This window comes from Tupaia chinensis, unplaced genomic scaffold (assembly GCF_000334495.1).
Source record: "Tupaia chinensis unplaced genomic scaffold, TupChi_1.0 Scaffold000201_1, whole genome shotgun sequence".
NCBI classification, from domain to species: Eukaryota; Metazoa; Chordata; class Mammalia; order Scandentia; family Tupaiidae; genus Tupaia; species Tupaia belangeri.
Window position 1 is genome coordinate 3462671 of NW_006159676.1, and position 11596 is coordinate 3474266.

At 49.3% G+C, this 11596-nt stretch overlaps 1 protein-coding gene across 1 annotated transcript in view; it reads right to left on the reverse strand.

Moving 5' to 3' along the window:
* Positions 1–4138, reverse strand: part of NWD1 (NACHT and WD repeat domain containing 1) — a 52211-nt gene extending 48073 nt beyond the window's left edge. The window contains exon 1 of the mRNA XM_006147144.3: positions 3834–4138. The gene's annotated coding sequence lies outside the window, so the exon portion shown is untranslated. The remainder of the gene's footprint in view (positions 1–3833) is intronic.
* Between the last annotated feature and the right edge of the window lie 7458 nt (positions 4139–11596).

Sequence of the window (11596 nt, forward strand, 5' to 3'; positions counted from 1 at the left end):
AAAAAAAAAAAAAAAAAAAAAAAAACCTCACACCGGGCGTGTGTGTGTACATGCCCAAGATCCCAAGAGGACAATGGAGGAGAAGGGATTGCGGGTGACCATCCCCCCTGGGGGGTGATTTCTCGCTTTCTGTCTCTCTGTCTCTCTCTGTCTGTCTGGCGACCACACGCGCCCTATAGCAAAGACCTCTAAAAAAAAAAAAAAGACAATTGTAATCAAATGAGGTGAACATTTACCTCAAGATTTTGCCATCTTCATAACAAAAAGGATGAGGGTAGAACTGGATCACTTGACCCTTTCTCTCCTTATCCCCTCCAGCTCACAATGCTCAAATCCCTTAATAACCAGGCTTCTCTCAGATCTGCAGTTGGGCTCAACACAGTCAAGCCTCAGCACAATCTTTGTAGTTTTTGTCTACTTCCAGAAAACAGGCTTAGTCTGTCCACCATAGCCACTCTGCTTCCTGTCCTAACACTGCTTTTTCTGAGCACACAGAGACCCCTGCCCTTTCTGCACTGTGTCACTCTATGAGGCTGGTGCTTGCCACACTTCTTACAGAAAGTCCGGTTGGTTTTAGGGATGTTCACCACGTTTGCGGGTGTGCTATCTGCACAGAAAGAGAGAGGCAGGCCGGAACAGAAAGTATTGGTAATTATATTAATTTTAAACAGAGAAGACTTCAAGAGAAGGACAACCATCAAGGATAAAAGGGTCCATTGCTTAATGATAAATGGGTTAATTCTCTTAAAAAACAACAATTCTGAACATTTATGCATGTAAAAACAGTGTCAAAATATATGAGGCAAAAACTGATAGATCATCAAGGAAAAATAGATGAATTCTTTATTAAATTTGCGGACTTCAACACCCCCATCTCACAAAATAGACAGAGCCAGGAAGCAGAAAGTCCTCAGGGCAGAGCTATGCTCAAGGGCGCCATCAATGAAGCAGCTATAACTGACACCTGTACGTTACTTTACACTCCAACAGAACACACATCTCCTCAAGCTCACATGAAACATTCACCAAGATACACAGCATTCTGGGTTATAAGACAAATAGAAAAGAATAGAAATCAGGCAATTTCTACTCTCAGGCCACAATGGAACTAAACTATAAATCAGTAACAGGAAGATAGCTGTGAAATCTCAAGATACAGAGAGATTAAATTATACACTTTAAATTTTTTTGGAGAGGTTTTTGCTATAGGGCACGTGTGCTCACCAGAAAGACAGACAGAGATGGAGAGACAGAAAACGAGAAATCGCCCCCCGGGGGGATGGCCACGCCACAATCCCTTCTGGGGATTTCTTGCTTTCTGTCTCTCTGTCTCTCTGGCGAATGCATGCACCCTATAGCAAAAAACTTCTCCCCCCAAAAAAAACAAAAAAGGATGAGCTCTTAATCTGGCTTATCAAAGAAGAAACAGAGGGTCTAGGTGTCTCTCTGTCCCCAGTGCCCACTTTGGTCACCAGCTACGCCGCATTTGCATCTAGGTCCCTTAGAGCAGCAGTCCCCAAACTTTTCGCCATGAAAGACCCGTTTCATGGAAGACCGTTTTCCCACAGACCACAGGATGGGGGGCAGGTTTCAGAATGAGTCTTAGTCCATAGGACTGACAGCTGGGGACCCCGTAACCCCATGAGTCATGCCCATCACACGGGCTGGCACCCCCTGAGAATGCCCGCTTGCCCTTAAGCCCCAAGCCCTGCCCTGAGCCTTACCCGAGACCGTGGAGCTGATGAAGACAGCCACGCCGCTGGATGGAGGTGCCAGGAGGGGGCCTGCCTGGCCCTGGAGGAGGCGTCGCCGGGTGCCCGGGCTCAGGGGGCCCAGGTTCATACTGACCAGCCACGTGGACGACCCCTCTCTGGGAAAGAGCCTGGGGCTCTGAGACCTCACGCCCGCGGCCAAGTGGCCTTTCTGGGAGGCCGGCCAGGAAGGGCCATCTGGAACAGGGCTCCCATGTCACCCTGCCAGCCCCCTGGTGACCCGCGGCACCCCCAACGCTCCTGGGGTGCAGAACGGGCTGCTTCCCACTGTTCCCCACCGTCTGCAGGAGCTAATCAGGGGATGCCAGACGGTGTCCCCCTGGCTGAAGACCCTGGATACCAGCTCCTCCAGACACGGGAACCTTCCTCCGGCTCCTTCCTCGCCCCAAGAGCACAGTGGTCGCCACAGCAACTGTGGTTTCCTGGCACTGGGCGTCAGGGCCCGGGGACCTGCCAGGTTCTCGAACACCTGGGTCCCCCGGGACCTGCTTGTAAGTTGAGCCTGGGCCCAGGTGTACAGAGGGAAGCCAGGGGACGCTGGGAGCTGTGCCCAGCCCTGGCAGGGCAGGTGACAAGAACGAACAGTTGGCGAAAGTCCCCCAACCCCATCCTGTGCTCACCACTGCCTTCCACAGGGACAAAGTCTATGCACATAGAAACCCAGCAGTCCTCACGTGGGGACATTCTGTCCCCAAGGGGAGGCTTGCAACGTCTAGAGACACTGTGGGTTGTCACGACTGGGGGATGCTTCTGGCTTTCTGTGGGTGGACATCAGAGACACTGATTAATACCCTCCAATGCACAGGACAGCCCTCACCACCAAGAGCCATCTGCCAGAAACTGAGAAGCCGGCTTCAGATCAATTCCAGGAGACCTCCTTTCCTGCAGGAGGCCAGACCTCTCCCTGAGAGGAAGAAGAAGCTGGGGACAGCCTATGACATGGTGGCTACAGCAGCTGGATCCCACATGGCTGATTCCATGGTTCAATTCCCGGACCCGGCAGCTTGAAAATCATGCTGGGCATGTGTGCGTACCTGACCAAAATTCTGAAGGGAGAATGGAGGAGAAGGGATTGTGGCATGGCCAACCCTTGGAGGGGTAATTTCTCTCTGTCTCTGTTTTTCACTCTGGCAAGTGTACTCACCCTATGGCAAAAAATCTGATTAAAAAAAAAAGAAGTGGGGCCAGCAGGTGGCATAGTGGTCAAAGTGCTGAACTCCCACATGGTCAACCATGGATCGAGTCCCGGACACGGAAGCTTGAAACTCACCCCAAGTCCTGAGAGGATGTTGGAGGAGAAAGGGATTGTGGTGTGGCCATCTCTACTAGGGGGTGATTTCTCACCTCTCTCTCTATCTCTCTAGCAAGTGCACGCCCCCTATAGCAAAAACCTCCTCTCCCCCCAAGAAGAAGTATTTATTAAATTTTATTTTTTATTATTATTTCAAATTTGCTATAGAGCATGTGTGCTCACCAGAGAGAGACAGAGAAAGTGAGAAAGTAAACCACCAGGTCCGGGACTTGAATCGCACTCAGCCATGTGGGAGTCCAGGGCCTCAACCACCACACCACCTGCTGGTCCCGTCTCCTGCATCCTTTCATGACATTCACCCCACTTACAATTCACCTTATTTATTTATTGTTTTAGAGATCTTTACCATAGGGCATGAGTGATCGCCAGAGAAACAGAAAGTGAGAAATCACACCCCCTTCCGGTGGGGAGGGGATAGCCATGCCGCAATCCCTTCTCCTCCATTCTCCTCTCGGGATCTTGGGCACGCATGCACACACACCCAGCGTGAGTTCAAGCCACCGGGTCTGGGACTTAAACCACGGTCGACTACATGGGAGTCCAGCGACATAGCCATGACGCCAACTGTGAGTCCCTATTTATTTATTTTTTTAAAAGTGGACACAGAAAGAGAGAGAAAGAGCGAAAGCAAGCCACCAGGTTGAGGACTCGAACCATGGTCAGCCATGTGGGGAGCGTCCAGCGTCTTAACCACCACGCCACCTGCTGGTCCCTCATTGCCCTGTTTTAAATGCCTGCCCGGGACTCACCATCAGAGGATCCGCTTCTTGTTCTTGGTCCCCCGAGAATGTGAGTTCCACGAGGCTGAAAACCTCATCTCCCAAGGTCAGGTCGGCGGGCCTGCACATAGTAGGTGCTCAGTACATAAATGTCCTATCAACAGGTTCCCCTGCGACTGTCCATGTCACTGAAGTCTTGTCTGTGAGTCCTGAGAACCCAGCAGAACTGGACTGAGCTCGGGAGGACAGAGGGCCTGGGCCGTCCCCAGGGACTCCAGCTTCCGTCTTGCCCTAGCTGGTGGCTGAAAGACCGATTTAAAGTCCTCTGGGGAAGTCGGTCGAGGACGAAAGTTTTCTGGACCCAGAGCCGCCCGGAAGACAAGCCTCAGCCATCGTAGTTGCTTTTGTCTTAGGTGCTTCGTGGGGCTCTCCCTGCCCAGTTCTCCCAGCAACTGGATAATAGGAGAACTTGTTTGGCTCTCGGGCACGGACTTAGCTGGGCGGTCAGCCAGGCCGGGCGCTTAACCACTCACTGCCGGGCTAGCAGGGCTCATCCACGGAGGCCGTGCATGGAGGGACTAGGAGAGGCCAGCTCCTTAACATCTGTAACCTGCATAGGGATGATGATTAGGATAGCAGTAAGATTTTTTTAAGAGTTTTTTTTGCTATAGGGCGCGTGCGCTCGCCAGACAGAGAGAGACAGAGAGACAGAAAGCGAGAAATCACCTCCCAGGGGGGATGGCCACACCGCAATCCCTTCTCCTCCATTCTCCTCTCGGGATCTTGGGCACGCACGCACACACGCCCGGCGTGAGTTTTAAGTCACCGGGTCCGGGATGTGAACCGCGGTCGACTACGTGGGAGTCTAGCGACATAGCCATTACGCTAACTGCTGGTTCCAAGATTTTTTTTTTCTCTTTGCCATAGGGCATGTGGGCGCGCCAGAGAAAGAGACAGACAGAGAGAGGGAAAGTGGGAATCACCCCCCACCAGGAAGGAGGGTCCATGCCACAATCCCTTCTCTTCCATTCTCCTTTCGGGATTTTGGGCATGCACGCACACACGCCTGGGGTGATTTTCAAGTCATCGTGTCCAAAACTCAAACAGTGGTTGGCCATGTAGGCGTTCAATGTCTTCACCATGGTTTCGCATGATACGATTTTTATTTTATTATTGAATTAAATTATTTTTGGAGAGGTTTTTGCTGTAGGGCATGTGTGCTCGCCAGAGAGACAGAGAGACAAAAAGCGAGAAATCACCCCCCAGGGGCGATGGCCACGTGGTAATCCCTTCTCCTCCATTCTCCTCTCAGGATCTTGGGCACACACGCACACATGCCCCGCATGAGTTTAAGCCACTGGGTCTGGGACTCGAACTGTGGTTGACTACAGGGGAGTCCAGTGAGGTAGCCACTATGCTAACTGCTAGTCCCATATTATTATTATTATTATTATCATCATCATTATTTAATTCACCGGAGAGAGAGAGAGACAGAGAGAGGGAAAGTGAGAAAGCAAGCCGCCAACTGTGGGACTCAAACCGTGGTCAGTAGTGAGAGAATTCAATGCCTTAACCACCACGGACCTGTTGACCCCCTTTTCTTTTCTTTTTAATTTTACTATAGGGTGAGTACACTTGTCAGAGACACAGAGAGACAGAGAGAGAGGGTGTGAGGGCACACCAACCTAAAAACAATTACACAAGGACATGGAACAAGTTTGGGGCAGTCTAATGGCCCCGAATAAAACAAAACCCACAACATGTTCAATATGTACGGAGTGCCTGATTCCCTTACATGTCTGCCACACGTGCGATTGTCCAAAACAGCTTAATGGGTTGCCCTATAAAAGATCTTCCTCCAAGCCAGCAGGTGGCATGGTGATTAAGGGCGCTGGACTCCCACATGGCCGACCATGGTTCAAGTCCCGGACCTGATGGCTTGTTTTCTCACTTTCCCTCTCTCACTCTGTCCCTCTCTGGTCAAATTAAAATAAATAAAGTTAAATAAAATCATTCTTGGGACCAGCAGTTAGCGTAATGGCTATGTCGCTGGACTCCCACGTAGTCGACCGCAGTTCGAGTCCCGGACCTGGTGGCTTAAACTCACGCCGGGTGCGTGTGTGTGCGTGCCCAAGATCCTGAGAGGAGAATGGAGGAGAAGGGATTGCGGTGTGGCCATCCTCCCTGGGGGGTGATTTCCTGCTTTCTGTCTCTCTGTCTCTGTCTGTCTGGCAAGTGCATGCGCCCTATAGCAAAAAAACCTCTCCAAAAATAAATAAATAAATAAATAAAATCATTCCTAAACAAATAACAACTAATAAGGGACCAGTAGTTGGAGTAATAGCTATGTCACTGACTCCCACGTAGTCGACAGCAGTTCAAGTCCCGGACCCGGTAGCTTAAACTCATGCCGGGCGCGTGTGCGTGCGTGCCCAAGATCCTGAGAGAATGGAGGAGAAGGGATTGTGGGGTGGCCATCCCCCCTGGGGGGTGATTTCTTGCTGTCTCTCTCTCGCTCTCTCTTTTTCTGGCGAGTGCATGCACCCTATAGAAAAAACCTCTCATAAATAATAAACAAACAAACAAAAACAAAGAAACAAATACAATTAAGTAATTTAAAAATTTTTGCTACATGGTGCATACGATCCCGAGAGAGAGAGAGAGAGAGAGAGAGAGAAAGTGAGAAATCACACCCCCCCCCGAGGGAATGGCCACACCATAATTCCTTCTCTATTTCTTCTTTCAGGGTTTTGGTCTCTCCTCGTGTGTTTTCCAGGCTGCAGGGACTGGGGACTGGAACTGGGCAGCTGACCATGTGGGATTCAGGTGCCTTAATCCCCAGGCCACCAACTAGCGCCCCCAGGAGGTTTCTAGGTGTCTGTTGTCATGATTATAACTTCCACCCCGCCAATAGAGCGATCCAGAGAGGAAAATGTTGATTAAACTGTAATAAAACCCAAGCCAGGTGCCTGCGCTCGGCATAAGCGAGGACACAGCGCCCCCTGGAGGTCATTATAAAAATAGCAGGAGAGTCTTGAAACCTGGGTCCGGGCAGAGCAAGAGGACTGAGGTGTGGAAATGAAGGCAGAATCTGGGAGGGCAAGGGGCATGTACCCGCCCCCCCAAAAAAAGCAGCAATCGGGGCTGGCAGATGGTGTGGTGGTTGAGATGCTGGATTCCCACATGGCCAACCATGGTTCGAGTCTCGGACCTGACAGCTTGCTCTTTCTCTCTTATCAAATTAAAAAAATAAGAACAAATAAAATAAAGTAAATATTTTTAAAAAGCAGCAATAAAGATAAATGATTTTTTTATTTTTAAATGCGTGGCCAAATGAGGGCCAGGAGGTGGCGGTTCAGGCGTTGGATGCCCACGTAGATGACCACTGTTCAAGTCCCAGACCTGGTGAATTAAAAATACCAAAAGAAAGTGGAAATTCACCCCCCCCCCCCCCGAGGGAATGGCCACACCATAATTCCTTCTCTATTTCTTCTTTCAGGGTTTTGGTCTCTCCTCGTGTGTTTTCCAGGCTGCAGGGACTGGGGACTGGAACTGGGCAGCTGACCATGTGGGATTCAGGTGCCTTAATCCCCAGGCCACCAACTAGCGCCCCCAGGAGGTTTCTAGGTGTCTGTTGTCATGATTATAACTTCCACCCCGCCAATAGAGCGATCCAGAGAGGAAAATGTTGATTAAACTGTAATAAAACCCAAGCCAGGTGCCTGCGCTCGGCATAAGCGAGGACACAGCGCCCCCTGGAGGTCATTATAAAAATAGCAGGAGAGTCTTGAAACCTGGGTCCGGGCAGAGCAAGAGGACTGAGGTGTGGAAATGAAGGCAGAATCTGGGAGGGCAAGGGGCATGTACCCGCCCCCCCAAAAAAAGCAGCAATCGGGGCTGGCAGATGGTGTGGTGGTTGAGATGCTGGATTCCCACATGGCCAACCATGGTTCGAGTCTCGGACCTGACAGCTTGCTCTTTCTCTCTTATCAAATTAAAAAAATAAGAACAAATAAAATAAAGTAAATATTTTTAAAAAGCAGCAATAAAGATAAATGATTTTTTTATTTTTAAATGCGTGGCCAAATGAGGGCCAGGAGGTGGCGGTTCAGGCGTTGGATGCCCACGTAGATGACCACTGTTCAAGTCCCAGACCTGGTGAATTAAAAATACCACTGGGAGATGGCCATGCCAGCATCCCTCCTCCTCCATTTTCCTCTCTCGATTTTGGGGATGCACGCACACGGGACTGGCGTGATTTTCAATCTACACATATGTGTGCGTGCCCAAGATTCCAAAGGGAGAGTGGAGGAGAAGGGATTGCAGTGTGGCCATCCCCCCTGGGGGTGATTCTCGCTTTCAGTCTCTCTGTCTCTCTCTGTCTTTCTGGTGAGCGCACGTGCCCTATAGCAAAACCCTCTCCAAAATAATAATAATAACAGGGGGCCAACAGGTGGCATGGTGGTTAAGCGTGCTGGACTCCTACATGGCCGATCATGGTTCAAGTCCCAGACATGACAGCTTGCTTTCTCACTTTCCTTATCTCTCTCTCTCTCTCTCTCTCACTCTGTCCCTCTCTGGCCAAATTAAAATAAAATAATTCTTTAAAAAATAATAACAACAGGAAGGGGGATCTCTGCGGAGACCTTCTCTGGGGAGAGTATTTTTTCTAAGAATTAATTTTATTTATTATTATTAATAATATTATTATTACTTAATTTGGCCAGAGAGTGAGGAAAAGTGAGGAAACGAGTCACCAGGTTTAGGACTCGAACCGGTTCTGATCATGGGGGAGTCCAGCATCCTTAACCGCTTCCAAATCGTTCACAAACCTTACAGCGGCTCCGTTTTTTGAAGGTTTAGATGCTGAATTAGAAATCCGCTAGGGGGCGCTGTGTGATAGGCTTTTTAATGGTGTCCGGTCCCGTCGGCTTCCCAGCTGCCGCCAGCCACCTGGGAGGACCGAGCGTTTGGAACCCGGGTGGGCCACGGAGAAAGTGAATTTTCCATTTCGTGTAGTTTTCGCTGTTTAAACGTACACGGCCCCACGCAGCAAGTTACTGGCTAGCAAATTACAGCAGCTGTGTCGCGTCTTGGAAAATATCTTAGGATAAAACACTTGTGCAAAGAAGCAGATTCCTAAATGGATGTGTAATTTGGTGGAAATTATGTTTTCATAAAAAAGTGGGAATACAGGGGATTATAAAAACGGACCAGAAGCAGTCCAAAGTACAACCTAGGACTGAGATGGGAAGATTGTTTTTTTCTCTCTCTCCCACTATTTCAATTTTTTTTTTTTTTTTTGAGAGGTTTTTGCTATAGGGCACGTGCGCTCGCCAGACAGACAGAGACAGAGAGACAGAAAGCGAGAAATCACCCCCCAGGGGGGATGGCCACGCCGCAATCCCTTCTCCTCCATTCTCCTCTCGGGATCTTGGGCACACACGCACATGCGCCTGGCGTGAGTTTAAGCCACCAGGTCCAGGACGCGAACTGCGGTCGGCTACATGGGAGTCCAGTGACATAGCCATGACACTAACTGCTGGTCCCTCTTTCCTAATATTCTGCAATGAGTTTATATTATTTTTAGAAATAAATTGTGTGTATACAGTATATTATACAGTCCTATATATTAAACATATGTTAATCAAATATATATTCTATAAAATAACTTCTATATAATTTCTATGTATCTTATATTAATTAAAACATATCTTACCATACATAGTATGTATATGTGTAGTATCACTTCTATATAGTTTATAAATTTTTATATGGTCTATTAATATACTACATGCTATGATAGAGTAGATAACTTTTTTTTGTTTGGAGAGGTTTTTGCTACAGGGCGCGTGCACTGGCCAGACAGACAGAGAGAAACAGAGAGACAGAAAGTGAGAAATCACCCCTCAGGGGGGATGGCCACGCCGCAATCCCTTCTCCTCCATTCTCCTCTCGGATCTTGGGCACGCACGCACACGCGCCTGGCGTGAGTTTAAGCCACTGGGTCGGGGACGCGAACCGCGGTCGACTACGTGGGAGTCCAGCGACATAGCCATTACGCTAACTGCTGGTCCCTTAACATTGTCACCTCCCAGCCTATGGCCATGCTATGTCTCACCCTGAATGAAATACTTTTTCCAACAGGAATCTTCTTTTTCTTCTGTAAATGTTTAAGTTTTATTGATTTATTCACTTCCCCCCCCCCCTTTTTTTTTGTGTAGAGAGATTTTTGCTATAGGACACTTGCCAGGGAGACAGAAAGTGAGAAATCACCCCCCAGGGGGGATGGCCACACCGCAATCCCTTCTCCTCCATTCTCCTCTCGGGATCTTGGGCACGCACACGCACACGCCTGGTGTGAGTTTAAGCCACCGGGTCTGGGACTCAAACTGCAGTTAATTACGTGGGAGTCCAGCGATGTAGCCGTTATGCCATCTGCTGGTCCTTATTCACTTTTTTTAAAAAATGTTTTTTGCCACAGGGCATGTATGGTCACAAGAGGGAGACAGAGACAGAAAGCAAGAAAATCACCCCCTAAGGGGGATGGCCACGCTACAATCCCTTTTCCTTCCGGGATCTTGGGCATGCACACACATGCACTGACATGATTTTTCAAGCCACCAGATCTAGGACTCGAACCACAGTCAGCACTGTGGGAGTCTAGCACCTTAACCACCACACCACCTGCTGGCTCAACCTACCCTTGAACTAACCTAATATCCTCATCGGACCAGAGTGGAGTCACCTAGAGGCACACAGCAAATTAGTAGTGAACCATGCTTCCAGCAGTTGGTGTGGTGGTTAAGAGGCTGGACGTTCACATGTGGCTGACCATGGTTCGAGTCCCAGACCTGGTGGCTTGCTTTCTCACTTTCCCTCGCTCTCTCTCTCTCTCTCTCTCTGGTCAAATTAAAAAACAAGTGAATGGGGCCCAGCAGATGGCATAATAGCTATGTCACTGGACTCCCACATAGTCCACCACGGTTCATGTCCCAGACCCAGTGGCTTAAACTCACGCCGGGCGCGTGTGCGTGCGTGCCCAAGATCCCGAGAGGAGAATGGAGGAGAAGGGATTGTGGTGTGGCCATCCCCCCTGGGGGGTGATTTCTCGCTTTCTGTCTCTCTGTCTCTCTCTGGGGGAGCGCCCGAACCCAAAACAAAACCCCTCTCAAAAAAAAAAAAAAAAAGAATGGATACATAAATAAATAAATATTTTTTTAAAAATTAGTAGGAAACCAGAACTCACAAACTCATGGCAAGGCATGTCAGCACCCTGTCTTTGTGAGGGGCTGGCAGGAGGCATGGTGGTGAGGGGCGTTGGACTTCCACGTGACTGACCGACCACAGTTCTGGTCTATGACCTGGTGACATGCTTACTCGCGTTCTCTCTCTCTCCCTCTCTTTCTCTCTCCCTCTCTGGTCAGATGAAAATGAATAAATAAATAAAGTTAAATAAAACATAATTCTTTGGGAAAAAAAAGAAAACAACCACCACAGCAGGGGGCCGGCAGGTGGTGTAGTGGTTAAGGCGCTGGCCTCCCACATGGCTAAACATGGTTGGAGCCCTGGACCTGGTGGCTTGCTTACTCACTTTCTCTCTCTGTGTTTCTCCCTGGTCAAATTAAAAAATAAGTGAATTGGGAACCAGCAGTTAGCGTAATGGCTATGTCGCTGGACTCCCACGTAGTCGACCGCAGTTCGCGTCCCGGACCCGGTGGCTTTAAACTCACGCCGGGCGCGTGTGCGTGCGTGACCAAGATCCCGAGAGGAGAATGGAGGAGAAGGGATTG